The sequence below is a fragment of the Somniosus microcephalus genome, chromosome 10 (genome assembly GCF_052327205.1).
Source record: "Somniosus microcephalus isolate GS21.2 chromosome 10, FLI_Smic_1.0, whole genome shotgun sequence".
NCBI lineage: Eukaryota > Metazoa > Chordata > Chondrichthyes > Squaliformes > Somniosidae > Somniosus > Somniosus microcephalus.
In genome coordinates, this window is record NC_140996.1 from 194,044,761 (window position 1) to 194,059,470 (window position 14,710).

Genomic DNA, 14,710 nt, shown 5'->3' on the forward strand with positions numbered 1-14,710 from the left:
TGACTCCAGTACCTCAATTTGTGGTTCACTCTTAATGCCCTCTGAATTGGCTTGGCAAATTGCTCAGTTTTCAAAACAAATAATATTGATGAATATTGGTGGGTCAAACTCTTGGAATTCTAATTAACATCATCACCACAAGGACTGCTGAGGTTCAATAAGATGACCTACCACCATCTTCTCAGAGCAATAAGTAAGGTCTTGCCAATACTGTCCACATCGTGTCAGCCAATAAAAACAAAATATTCAAACCCAAAGCATTCATTTTGTGAATACCATACACAGCTGTTTTTTTCCTCTCAGTATAATTCAGTATTGCCTTCTCATACCATCTTGAATAATTATTATTCTAATGTTGTAAATTGTATGAACATTCCAATTTCCCGAACCATCTTGTTTACATAGTAAGCTGACTCTTTGCTTAGATGTAAATTCTAACCATGAAACCTATAATAGCAGTCTGATTTATAAAATTCTCATTTGACCTCCCTTCCATGACGTCACGGGATGAATTTTAATGTGGTGGAGTGCGTGGGTTTGGGGGCGGGTGGATGGTCAAAAACAGGGAAATTGACAGTGCATCGGGAAGCTGGCTCTAACCTGCTGAATTCTGGGGACAAAAAGTCTCTTCAGACTAGTATTAGAATAACTGGATGGATGCTTAGAATCTGCTTGCGTTTTGGTTCTCTGCCGATGTTATAGCATTCCGTACTGTGACGGTCATAAATAATCTTCTTTCCAAGCTAGCTATCTGCTGTTCTCCAGATGGATTTCAACTTTCTTTATGTATCTCTAATTTAACCAACTAAGGCTCAACGCCTACGTTTCCTCTATCATTACTAATAACCATGTTATATTACTAAGGTAGGAATCAGAGTTAGCTGAGAAGATAATTCAAAATTTATTAGTATAAAAGACGTATGGGGAAACCCAGGCCAATTTGGGGAATAAAATCTGGGAATTTCCTCTCCGACCCCTCTAGGCGACCGAAACTAGTCCAGGGGATCACTCTGGCCCTGAATTCCCTGCAGTGCCTACCCCAGCCAGAAACTCAGGAATTCAGCGAATTAGCATCCACCACACGAGACGACAGCCTGTTCCAGAGGTTCACTATTCTCTGGGAAAAGAACCACGTCCTGACATCTGTGTGGTAACCTGCCTTTTCACTTCACCTTTGCTAACTGACCTTGCTACATATTTTCACCGCTTTCCACTTTTGTTTCAGATTTCCAGTGTTTGAAATTCCCCCCCCCCTTATTTGCATATATAATTCTAAGGGGGTAATTTCCTCACCGCTTTCAGCTTATGAGCAGTGTATAAACAGTGCAGGAAAATCAGGTGGAAGTTGTTTCCTCTGAGTTCTCTTGTGCTTTTGAGCCTTCCTGTGGTCCACCCACCGAGTCCGCACTGACCTTATTTGTATACGCCAGGCTGAGGACCAGTGGCGATGCGCTGCGAGTTTCCTGTGTTTACACTGCTGATGCTTAGCCTGAGATTTATGAGGTGCAGCAGCTGCCAGGATCAAGGCGGAAGTGAGAGTTTAAAGACTGATTTCTATAGCTGGGAAACAATTTCAAAGCATTTTGGGGGGGAATTTTGGGGAATGCTTGCACTTGCTTGACAGGGCTAGCTCGCCGGCGTATATTCGGACCTTCCACTCACAGTCAGGGTTTCTCAGGGGCAGTTTTGGTATTTCCCTATGTCACATTGATTATGACAATAGGCTACAAGAAAGGCAAAGAATCCCCTGGCAATGGAGAATGCTGCACATCCACTGTACACAATGGCATCCAGAAGAAAGGGGCCTAGAAATTCAGTTGCGTTCGCCAGCCGTTAACGCCATAAGAGGGGTAGATTTCCAGCGCTAGGCACTTAGCGCCCGGGTGCAGGCTGATCTGCGCCTACGCCCAACTTCAGTTGACATTTAGCGCCGGCGCAAAGTGTTTGCGCCCGCTCAGCTGCGCGCGCAGCTTCTGACGTCATTTCGTCGTGCAACGCTGTTTGTGCACCCCAAACCGGAAATTCAGTGGCGCCCGCCCAATGTGGGCATGGCGCTGTTAAGAACTGTGAAGTGGAACGCAGCAGAGGCCCTGCGGGCCTCGGGGAGCGCTAATTAAAGGGCACTTACACTGAACTATAAAGGCCAGCCATTTTGCTGCAATGACTTCAGTGCTTTGGATTTCTGTACAGAGACCAAGGAACAGACCTTACTGATTTGGGACAACATAGGAGAGGTATTTTTGGCTTCTGGCCAGAGCTTGGAAATTTGACTCTTGTGATTTCACTGTTTGCAAGTTTATTATGGGGGCTGCATGGGGTTCCAACCCTCAGTTCCAGCATTATGTGCGAAGGGCTCGCAGACGCTGTGTGAGAGGGGCAGCCATGCCTAGACGCAGAGGGGCCATCAGGCGTCGGCAACGTAGGCCTTACCCACTCAGGGAATACCGGCAGCAGGTGTCCTATCTCACCATGACTGCCGCGCATTGTGTTAAGAGGCTGCACTTCAGAAGGGAGGTGGTTGCAGAGATCTGCCAGCTGCTTCACAGAGATCTGCGTCCACAGCTGATGTGCAGGACCTCTCTGTCGGTGGAAGTGAAGGTCACGGTGGCTCTGAACTTTTATGCAAGCGGCTCCTTCCAAGCCGCTGCTGGGGACATAGCGAACATCTCCCAGTTCGCCGTGCATCGCTGCATCCGGCAGGTCACCGATGCCCTTTTCGCAAGGAGACACCAATTCATCTCCTTCCCCATGACCCTAGAGAGGCAGGAGCAGCGTGCAGTCGGATTTGCCAGGATTGCCGACTTCCCCATGGTGCAGGGCGCCATTGACTGCACGCATGTGGCTATGCGGGCACCTATCGACAATGCCGAGGATTACCGCAACCGGAAGGGCTACCATTCCCTCAATGTACAGCTGGTGTGTGACCACAGGCAGCGCATCCTAGCTGTCAATGCCCGCTTTCCAGGCAGCAGCCACGATGCATTTATCCTGCGCCAGACTACTGTGGCTGACATGTTCGAGACATAGCCTCCACCAAGGGGATGGCTTATTGGGGACAAGGGCTACCCTTTGTGTACATGGCTCATGACCCCGCTCCGCGCGCCCAGGACCCCTGCGGAGGAGGCATACAACGAAAGCCATCAAGCCACAAGGAACATCATAGAGCAAACGATTGGCGTCCTCAAGCAACGGTTCCGCTGCCTGGATCATTCCGGCGGATCTCTACAGTATTCGCTGGATAGAGTCTCCCAGTTCGTCGTCGTTTGCTGCATGCTGCACAACCTGGCTATCCGCAGGACTCAGGCACTGCCACCTCACGTTGGACCACCACTTCAGGAGGACGAGCAGGAGGACCATGAGGAGGAGGAGGAGGAGGAGGAGTACCAGCCCAGGAGGGAGCCACAAGGTCCAAGGGCCGTCCACCGGCGGCTTATTGAACGGCACTTCTAGGCCCCCTGTCAGGGAATGGCTTGTGGCAATGAACGCACCTGAATGCAGCCGCTCCGCAAGCCCTCAGCCGGTTAACGCAACAACCACTTGAAACATGACACCTGGACAAGCTGAATAAATAAAAAGCTTTATTTAACAAACTCAGGGCCCTTCCCACATGAAACAGAGAAACAGACAAGACCCCCAAAAAACAGTCAAAAACATATCTCACTCCCACAACCTGGGGAGGAATAACAAAACTTGTCAATAACATTTGCCTTCATCCTCGGCCTTCCCAAAATAAGCCCCCCCCCCTCCAGAACACAACCACCCCCATATAAAAAAACATTTGCCTTCATCTTCGGCCTTCCCAAAATAAGCCCCCCCCCAGAACACAAACACCCCCATATAAAAAAAACAGTTGGCAACACACTCTACTTGGTGTGCCAAGAGGGCGAGTCCTTGTGCAGGCTTCTCCGGCCCCTGCCCGACCTGTTGCTCCGCCTCAACCTGGGCCCTGTGGGTGTGGCAAGGCTGGGGGAAGGCTCCTGAGGGGCACACTGCGTGACGGCAGATGCCCTTGGGGGTCGGCCTAGACGAGGTCCGGCCCTGGAGGGGCCGGCTGCTGACTGCTGCAGCTGTGGCTGGGCAGCATCAGTCTCTGCATCAGCTCGTCGCACCTTGGCTGGGGGAGTGGCAGTGGCGGCTGCAGCAATGGGGGCAAGCTGGCTGATGCCAGGCGCTCGCTGGTCTCCAGAGACACTGGCACTCGGCTGGGCTGGCACTGCAGCAAGCGCAGCAATCTGGTGGAGGCCAGACCGCTGTGCTGCAGCAGGGCGGCGGGTGCCCTGGCGATGCTTCCGTGACACCGCGAGTGTGGCAGAAGTGAGTGCCCGAACTGCCCTGGTCTGTGCCCGCATCAGATCAGCCAGTGTCTGCACGGCACCACTCATGAACTCGCGACTCGCGTCCTGTGCTGCCGCGAGTTGGTCGACACCCCTGGCCTGTGCTGCCGCGAGTTGGTCGACACCCCTGGCCTGTGAGTCCCCGAAAGCGGCCACACTATGAGCCAGGGACTCAATGGCCTGAGGCATCTGTCCCACAACCCCCATGAACTCGTTGTGGCGCCACTCCGAGGCCGCAGACATTTCATCAAGGAGGCGCACCTCCTGGGCGAGGACCATCTCCGGACTGGAGGGCGGACTCTCCCTCTGGGGAGAAGGCCGCCGAGCTGCCCGACCCTTCCCGCGTGCCTGGACGCCACTGGGCCCAGCAACTGCCCTCCCCTGCAACACTTCCCCCCTCTGGGGAGAAGGCAGCCATGCTGCCCGACCCTTCCCGCGTGCCTGGACGCCACTGGGCCCAGCAACTGCCCTCCCCTGCAACACTTCCCCCCTCTGGGGAGAAGGCAGCCATGCTGCCCGACCCTTCCCGCGTGCCTGGACGCCACTGGGCCCAGGAGCTACACCCCCCTGCAACACTTCCCCCTGGCTCTCCTCCAGGCAAAACGTCTCCCCTCCATTGCCATCCCCTGGCGCGGATGAGGGTTCCCCCGATGTGCCGCCTTCCTCTTGGTCCTCGTCGTCCTCCTCTTCCGAGGGACTGGCACTCTCAGCTTCATGGACCTCCTCCTCACCAGCTGAAAGCAGGAAGGCACAAGAGTAGCTTTAGAGTGAGGACAGGGCATCAGCGAGGGAGGCATGAGTGGTGGCATTATGCGCATTGGTCGGACAGTGGCAAAGGATGTAGATCTGAAGCGCAAGGGGAACGAGAGAGGTCCAAACGGTCATGTCCTTACCATTGGGGCCCAGCACAGGGTCCGCATCACCAATAGCAACGCGGCCAACCACCCGGCCACGCATGAGTCGAGCCACGCGCTCCTCCAGCTCACTGAGCTCCTGGAACTGGGCACGGCCTCCCCCGGTGACATTCCGGCTCTTCATATTCTGGGCCAGCTTGGCCTGCAAGAGAAAGGACGGCCTCTAAGTACAGTGTGGTGCCCTGTTGTTGTGTGCACTGCCTCCCATGGTGGAATAGCTTGGCCAGTGTGGTGCCCTGTTGTTGTGTGCACTGCCTCCCATGGTCGAATAGCTTGGCCAGTGTGTAAAGTGCAGAAAGTGCTATTGATGATCATGCCAGTGCCATAGCTGCGGGAGGAGGGATGGCCATTAGGCCTTTGAGGTCCCTTTGCCCATAATGTGAGGTGCACATGCAAGGGTGAGGAGGACACTGGAAAGGCTACTCACCTTGACCAACTGAGTGAGGTCGTTGTACTTCTTGCGGCATTGGTCACCAGTCCTGGGGACATCGCTGGTGGCTGACACCCTGTGGGCGATTTCCCTCCAGGCTCTCCTGAACTGCCTCCTGGAAGCCTTCTTGCCACTGTCCGGGCACAAGATCTCTCTTCTCTTTTCCAAACCCTTAAGCAGCACCCACAAAGCAGGCTCTGAGAAGCGCTGCGCTCGTTCACGGGCCTTCTGCATGGCTTTAGGCGCTATTTGGGTCCACCAGCAGTGTTGAGGCCTAGCTGCAGGGCTCCACTATCCAGGGCGTGGCAGCAGACAAAGTCGACCCTTCCCCCTTTAAGAGCTGGCCGGTGTCAGGGTGTCTGCTGTCAATCAAAACATGACCGCACCTGCGCTGCGCCCGGCCTCGGCGCTATCAGTCCGCTCCGCCGGCTTAGCGCCTAAAGATAGGAGTGCAACGCCAGTTTCAGCGCTCGCCCAAACTCCTTGGCCAAATCTACTGAATTTCGGCGAAGTGGCCTACACTTTCCGGCGGGCGCTAACTTTAGCGACCGCCCGACTTTAGCGCCCCAAAAGTGGCGCGACTGAATTTCTAGGCCAGGGAGTTTACATTGTGCTACCTTAGCGTATTATCGGATTCTCCACAGGGTCTTTTCTGGGGTACCCTAAACACAGGTGGCTGTTTCAGTGTAAAATGTATGCTTTGAAATGTGAACAAAACCTATTAATGGCCCAGAAATTCGGGTCGGGGGCTTCCCGCGGGTGCAAGCCCCCGACCTGCACTTACCTAGCGCGCCGGCCGTTGAGCTGTGGGCCCGCATGGAATTCCGATCCGGGGCCTGCTCCAGCTGCCGGCGCACAGTGCTTGCGTATCCCGGGGCGCAGTTAGTTCGATGAGTCCCCTGGGATCACGTGGGCCATGGAGAGCCAATCGGAGCAGTGAATGCTCCATTCATAAGTCTGACAGGAAGTGCTGTCAAACTTAGAAATACTACGGGCCCCAAAACATCACTAAATCTTCAAATAAATTTTTAAAAACATCACATTTTTTAAAGAAACTATAAATTACATGAAATAACTATTTTAAACAATAATTTATATTTTTGAAAAAAATTATTTTATTTTCTAACGGGGCTAAAAATAAACTTACCTTTCTTTAAAGTATTTAAAAATAATAAATCTGTGGAATTTTTTTTTAAATTTAATTAATTCACCACTTACCTTGTAAAAAGCAGGCCTTACGCCTGCTTTTTACATGCCTAACTTCTGGAGACTTACCCTCCCGGGAAAACCTGTAAAAAAAACGAAGTTCGATGCGCACGCGTAGCCTCTCCCGCGCACGCGTTCGACCTCTGAACCCCTGCTTTCAGGGGAACGGAAATGCCGGTTTCCCACGCATGCGCCGTGCATGCAGGAAACCGGCACTTCCATTGGGCTTACGGGTGAGTACCCCGTGCGTACTCACCCGGGGAGACCCGAATTTCTGGGCCAATGTAAATGCTTGTTTGGAGGACTACACCAACAGATGGGGCACTTCAGGTATTCAAAGCCGTTGTCAACCCTTCCCTACTCAGCCTTGTGGAGGAAGGTAAGCAGTTCAGCAACACCTATTCCTACATTGAATCTGGTAATACCCAGATACACTTTGATGTTGTCGGATGGCATATATTATTACAATAGTGCTGTCCAAGTTTGGTGTCGGAGATGGGCTCTCTAGCCAATCTGTCCATCACACGATGTGAAATAAGCAACTCTCCTCTGCATCACTCCAGAATCTTATCATATTGAGCTCTTTCAGATCCTCTTCTTTGCAGGAATGTGGCTAATATAAACTCCTCTTCTGGTTGTCTTTGATCCACAAGTGTACCTTTTGGAGAACCCTTCGATTGACAGGTCCTCCTAAAGCACAGAGGCTAGTGCTTTGTAAATCAGAAGAGAGAAAAATACTAAACTAATCTCTTATACTAAACGCATTCTTAAAGTATTGTTGTGTCACCTGGGTTCATGGTCTGGTGTAAAAATGATTCTTTGAAATTTGAGCAGTGAACAGGTGCTTTGTGTGTTCATTCTTTTGCAGCTGATCAATTATGTTGATATTAATATAAAATAAGCTTACTTTGTTGCTCCCATCCCAAAGCCTAATAAACAAATCTCTCAGTATGACGTGACTGGGCTTGTCAGCAATCTAGGGATTTCTTACTGATTACATTTTTTTCTTACCTTTTTTCAACTTATTGATGCTAACAGCACACATTAACAATCCTTTCAAATACATCTTGAGCGCAATATTTATAGATGTTATATTTTTATGATAAAACTATGCTTAGCTATTACTATAAAATAAGCTATTACTTCAGTCCATCTATTTCAATTCCCACACATTGGCCAGGATTTTCCCAGTTCCGAGCGTGCGGGTTTGGGGGCGGGTCCGCAGTAAAAATCGACGAAATTGCCAGCGCATCGGGATCCCGCCAAAATCTCACTGACTCCCGCATTTAACTTGGTCGCATTGAGGCGCACCAGGGACTGTAGTGTATGTACCCGTCTACCTTTAAGGGAACTATTGAATGTAACCGTTCACCTTTAAGAGAACTACTTTAGGTGTGGCACTATTTGTTTGGCTTCTGTATACTGTAATACCGATAGTGACCACACCAGTATATAAGTGTTGTGGCAGGATTGCTGGGGCAGATTCGCCCGGACCTTCGAATAGTAAAGACCTGTTTGTTTGTTACTTCTGAAGTCTGTGTATTTATTAACTGCACAACCCACAGACTTTACAGTGGCGACGAGTCCGATCGTACCCTGCGGCAAGATTACTAAAAGCAACGAAGAGCGTCGAAGAGAGACAACCGCCCTCGTCGTGCTACCAAAAGAAAACACGAGGCTGCAACAACAGAAAGCAGGAAGACTAACGACAAAAGCTGTATCAGCAACAGGCACTGACTACCCTTCTGCCACGGTGCGGAGTGAGCCGACCAGCAAGAAACAAGGCGGCCGAAGAGACTGTGAGTAGGGGAAGGTGTAGAAGTATCCGGAGGATAAGGGCAGAGCACTCGACCTCGGTCGAGGGGGAGCTGTGCCGGCCAAAAGTCGGGTCCAACGGCGTCGGGTGACAGCCGGACCGCGATCGGCGGGAAAAATCCGGGCAGCGACTGCAGCCACGAAGTGCTGAGCCTGCGAGTAGGCGCGGGAAGAGAAACCCAGCCGCAGCCGGGGAGGGAAACACCGGTCTGCGAGAGGGCTGGGGAGGCGAACGGGAACCGTGCGGGTGAGAGCCGGGTGCGGGGGTGAGAGACTGCGCGAGAGCCAGTCCAGCGGCTGAGCTGTTCTCCACCAACGGGGTACCCAGGGCCGGTAACACCGAACGTGCGGGTGAGAGAGCGACAGAGCCGGGTACGGAGAGAGAGACTGCGCGAGAGCCAGTCCAGCGGCTGAACTGTCCTCCGTTAACGGGGTGTACCCAGCGCCGGTAGAACCGTGCGGGCGGGAGGAAAAGACATAGCCGAGTAAGGGGAGCTGTGTGGTAGCCAGCCAGCGGCTGAACCTGTCCGCTGTGGGGGGAAGTGTACCCCTTCCAGCGGGAAGAAACGCGGGAAGCCGCCATTAGGCGGAGAAAACGCCAGAAGCGGGAAACCGCCATTGAAGTGGGCGGGGCGAGAAAGGAAGAGCGGGAAACCGCCATTTTCGCGGAAAAACCGCCATCTTGATTGACATACCGCCATTGAAGTGGGCGGGGAGAGAAAGGAAGAGCGGGAAACCGCCATATTCGCGGGAAAACCGCCATCTTAGAAATAAACAAATAAATAAGAATACTTAAAGAAATACTGGTGCTGCTCCCAAGGGAAGAAAGATGCCTAAGTGAGGGAATATTAATGATTTTAATTCTGAGATAGAAGACTGGGCCACGTACGTGGAACGCATCGAGATCTATTGTGAAGCCAACAAAATAGAGGAAGACGACAAGGCGATAACATTGTTAAACTCGATGGGCGCAAAGACATACGGGCTCTTGAAGGATTTACTAGCACCAGCTAAACCGGCGGATCAGTCTTTCGAAGAGATTGTGGTTGTTCTGAAGGACCACTTGAACCCCACACCGTTGATGTTGGCTGAATGATTCAAATTCTATGCAAGAACGCAACGGAAAGACGAAAACAACGCAGAATACTTGGTCGAACTGCGTAGGCTAGCGAAATACTGCCAGTTCGGAGGGAATCTGACAGAGGCACTGCGAGACAAGTTCGTAGGCGGATTGTCCAAGGAAGGGTCGCAAAAGCGCCTACTAGAAGAGAACGACCTTACACTTGACAGGGCTGTCCTTATAGCCGCATCACACGAAGCCACAGCGAAAGGAACGGCGGAAATGCAACTAAAGGCGGCGGCGCTCGGGGTGGACCAAATTGCCTCGAGTACAACAAAATGCTATCGTTGTGGGAAGACAACACACGACCAGAATCAATGCTGGTTTAAGAACCAAGAATGTAGGAAATGTGGCAAACTGGGTCACATCGCTAAGGTATGCCGGTCAGGGAAGAAGACCAACAACCAAAGGAAGCCATCACAAGAAAAGTACAACAAGGTATACAAGGGGGCTGAGAAGAGTTCAGACGAACAGAATCCAGACTCAGATCCAAACGGCCAGGAGCTGGGTAGTCTGAGTATCCACCATGTGAGTAAGGAAGCTGACCTACAAACTATCTGGGTCATGCTAAAAATAGCTGGAGTCCAAGTGAAAATGGAGTTGGACACTGGATCAGCTGTATCAGTCATAAATCGAGGGGATTACCACCGGCTATTCTCACACATACCCTTAAGAGATACCAAGTTCGTATTGCAGACATACACGGGGCATAAAGTATACCCCATGGGAAAAATAAGAGTCAAGGTGAGAGATAGGGGTAAAGAACACCCAAGAATGAACTTGTATGTACTACATGAGGGAGGACCACCACTTCTAGGATGGGAGTGGATCAAGAAAATAGACATGGAATGGCACTACCTACAAGCAATGACGAGTGAGGACTCGGTGCAGACAAGCAGCTCAGACTCTGAGCCGGAAGACGATAAGTCCAGCCCACGTATGAAAAACAAGGTTAACATGAACTCACTGACTAAGGTTGGAAAAACGATGGCGTGCATAAAGACAGAGAATTCTGAGTCTGTTCAAGTCGCAGACATATGCATTACGGAGGAACACCGAGCTCGAACTCAACGTTATTTCAAAGTACGACAGCAATTCGAACAATTAAGTTACCGTCTCGTACAAGAGATGAAAACAATGAAAAAGTTCTATGACACCGAATGGGAGAGTCTGGAAAGACAACAGAACCTGCTGGCTCAAGCAGAGAGCGACCATAGAGCCATCGTGACCAATTACCGATCACACCTCCCTTATGATGTTCAGGAGTTAGAATATTTGCATGATCTAGAGATACAGCATAAAGGCAAACCACGCTACACTGAGGATTTTGTTCTGCAATTGGAGACGGAGCTAGTGCAGGCAAGGTGAAGCGAAGCTGAATCGCAGTGTGCACTTAAAGAGATGCAGAAAAAAATCTTGGACATGGAAAAGAGAAACGCTTCTTTACCTGATGTGAATAATGTGGCCATGTTGCAAGAGGAGCTTATCACTCAGTTAAATGAAAATAAAGGGAAAATGACTGAGATAGACTGCAAGAATAAAGAAGATTTGATGGCAGTGAGACTTCAAGAGGCAGATAGCATAGCAGCCTTGGCTGGACTCCAACAGGAAATTGCGAAAGAAGCAAATGAAGAGGAATCTTCAGGAAGCCGGGATTTTATTCCAGTTCTTCTCTACGACTCCTTACAAGCAGAGTGTGAGAAGTGGAAAGAACAGTATGAACAGGCCCAGGCTACAATTCTGGAGGGGATTAACTCGGCAACCTCCGAAAAGCTAGTTTCAGTAGAAGCATATGAACAACTAAAGGTTGAACATGAGCAAGAAGTCCAAAGGCTGCAGGAAATTCTTGATGAGCTCAAGGCCAAGACAAACTCATCGGTAGAAGTTCCATCCATAGATGAGAATTTAGCGGTGAAAGACATGGCAGAACATGAAAGACAAGATGTCCAAGAACTCATAAAAATATTGGAGGAAACCCAAGACAAATATGAGGCGGCAATGACCGAGGTTCAACGACTTGAAGAGCAGAGTCAACTGGGAATCCTTTCAGTGGAAGGGAAGGAAACTGTAAGAAACACAGAGACTGTAAGAATGGGCTCTGAACATGAGCTTGGGAGCATCAAGGCGCAACTTCTTCGAGCGCTTGAAACCAAAGTACAAGAGGAAAGGAAGGTGAAAGCATTGGAGGGAAAGGTGGATGAAATGGTGAAGACTCTGATCCACAGAGTCCCCGCGGAAGAGTTAACGGTCAGCCAACTCCTTCACATGCTGAGAGACAAGACTCCACAATGGGAACACGAGCTTCAATCTGCAAAGGGAAGGAATTCGGAGCTCCCAAAAGTTACAGAAATAACTGAGGTGGCAACACAGATTTTGTGTTACAGTTTACTCTATGAAGAGTTCGTTGAATCACGTCAATGTGAACAGAAGAATGTTGAAACAGCTGCTTCAGTAGAAGGATTAAATAGCCTGATACCGCAATCCCCGGTGGAAGGGAAGGTATTGAACTCACAAATGAGGTCAGTAGTGAAGGAATGGCAGACAACCCAGGAAGAGCGGGATGAATATGAATGCATGAAGAAGTCTTTTCAAGAAAGATGTCTAGGGAAGGAACCACCGTCAGCTAACGTCCAGACGGGTGAGGAGGAAGAAGAAGGCTCTCTCGCTGGCCTAACTCAGGACGAACCCGAATATTACCATGACCTGTTGAGTGACACTGAATATTACGAGGATGTGGTCTGCCCAGCTTGTGATGAAAACTCCCAAAGTGCTGAAATCCGGAGGAAGCACTTAAGGTCTAAGGAACATAGAGAGTTGGTGGCGCTACAGCTGGCAGCCGAGAAAGGAGCTCCGAGAGTTTCAAAAAGGCAGAAAAGAAAAAGAAGAAGCAGAAGATAATAACTGTCTAAAATATTAGCACTTCTACCATCTCAGGCGGAACACTACGAAAGGAGCTAAATTAGTTGAAAAACTGGAAAATGTCAAGACAGCCAGTTGGTTGTAAAAGTCCGCACTGCTGGTTCAACAGGACGAAAGTTCAAGCTGTTATGTCAAGAAAAAGGCTATGGAGGAGTCATGCTAGCCGGGTGAACCGGCTACACCAAAGAAATGTTGTTCAGAACGAGTCAAGATCAGAGACTGAATCTATGAACTGTTTCCGCAGAGACTGAACCTGTGAACTGTTCCCACCGAGATTATATCTGTAAATTGTTTTATATGACATTGACTCCACCGAGATTATATCTGTAATTTGTTTATAGGAAGTTGAAGATATGTATGTTTAACGGAGACTCTGTAAGTAATAAGCTAAAAAGGGAGGATTGTAGTGTATGTACCCGTCTACCTTTAAGGGAACTATTGAATGTAACCGTTCACCTTTAAGAGAACTACTTTAGGTGTGGCACTATTTGTTTGGCTTCTGTATACTGTAATACCGATAGTGACCACACCAGTATATAAGTGTTGTGGCAGGATTGCTGGGGCAGATTCGCCCGGACCTTCGAATAGTAAAGACCTGTTTGTTTGTTACTTCTGAAGTCTGTGTATTTATTAACTGCACAACCCACAGACTTTACAGGGACCTGTTCAGGAGAGGCAGGTGACCTCATTCAAATACTTAAATGTTTGCTGAGAGACCCTTAAGAGGCTTTTTAACAGTAGCTTTTGGCTTTAACTTCAGGAGCACGGGATTCACACACCTCGGGAATATCGCCTGTGAAGGGGAGGCAGAAGCTCAGCGGCCATTGTACGAGTGCATTAATTGAGAGCTGGGAAAAACACATAAATACTCCCACATTACACGTGATTACTTGGCGAATGGAAAGGCTCTTGCTGACTCCATTTTGTGCAGAGATTTAACTGTCAGCAGTTTGCAGGTCATTTCTGCAACCTCGGAAGCCACTCTCACCACACTGCTGATCACTATCACAACACTGAGGGATTGGCCCTCTGACCTCCAATTTATCTATCATCCATTCCATCAGCATGGGTGACGCTTATACTGTCTCACCTTGGATCTCAGAGCCACAGCACCAACGCCAGCCACACCAGCAGCAGGAACCACAACATCAGCAGCAGCAGCAGCCACAACTGCAGCCTTCTCCTCAATGACCTGATGCTGCACAGGAGAGAGGGGGTCAGCGCAGGGCTGCACCGCGCCGGAGGCGATACCCCTAACACAGGGTATACAGGCAGCGGATGAGCTTTCTCAACATGACTGAGCAGCAGTGCCAAAGGAGGCTCAGACTATTGCGCCAGGTCATCGCAGACATTTGTAGCTTGCTGGACTAAAACCTGCTGCGCAGAGATCCTGGTGGACACGCCTTACCAGTGGCTGTCAAAGTCACCACCACCCTCAACCCCTTCGCCTAAGGCTCCTTCCAGGGAATCTAGAGCAGACATTTGTCAGATCTCTGAGTCGGCCGCCCACAGATGCATCACCCAGGTGACCGATGCCATGTTTCACAAGTCAGCCACTTATGTGCACTTTGCCACTGATGAAGTCAGAGTTAATGAGCGGGTGCTCGGCTTTGCAGCTCTCACTGGTTTCCAACAGGTGCAGGGCATCATCGACTACACACGTGTGGCCATCAGGGCACCCGTCATCACCCAGGAGCGTTTGTGAACTGCAAGGGCTTCCACTCCCTCAATGTGCAGCTCATCTGCAACCATATAAATATCATCATGCATGTGTGCGCCATATTCCCTGGCAGCTGTCATGACTCTTTTGTCCTGTGTCAGTCCACCCTCCCTCAGCTCTTCGCACTTCCAAACAGACTTACTGGCTGGCTGCTTGGAGACAAGGGCTATCCACTGAAGACGTGGCTGATGACACCCTTGAGGAGACCAAGTACTGAGGTCCAGGAGCATTCAAATGAGAGCCACCGGTCCA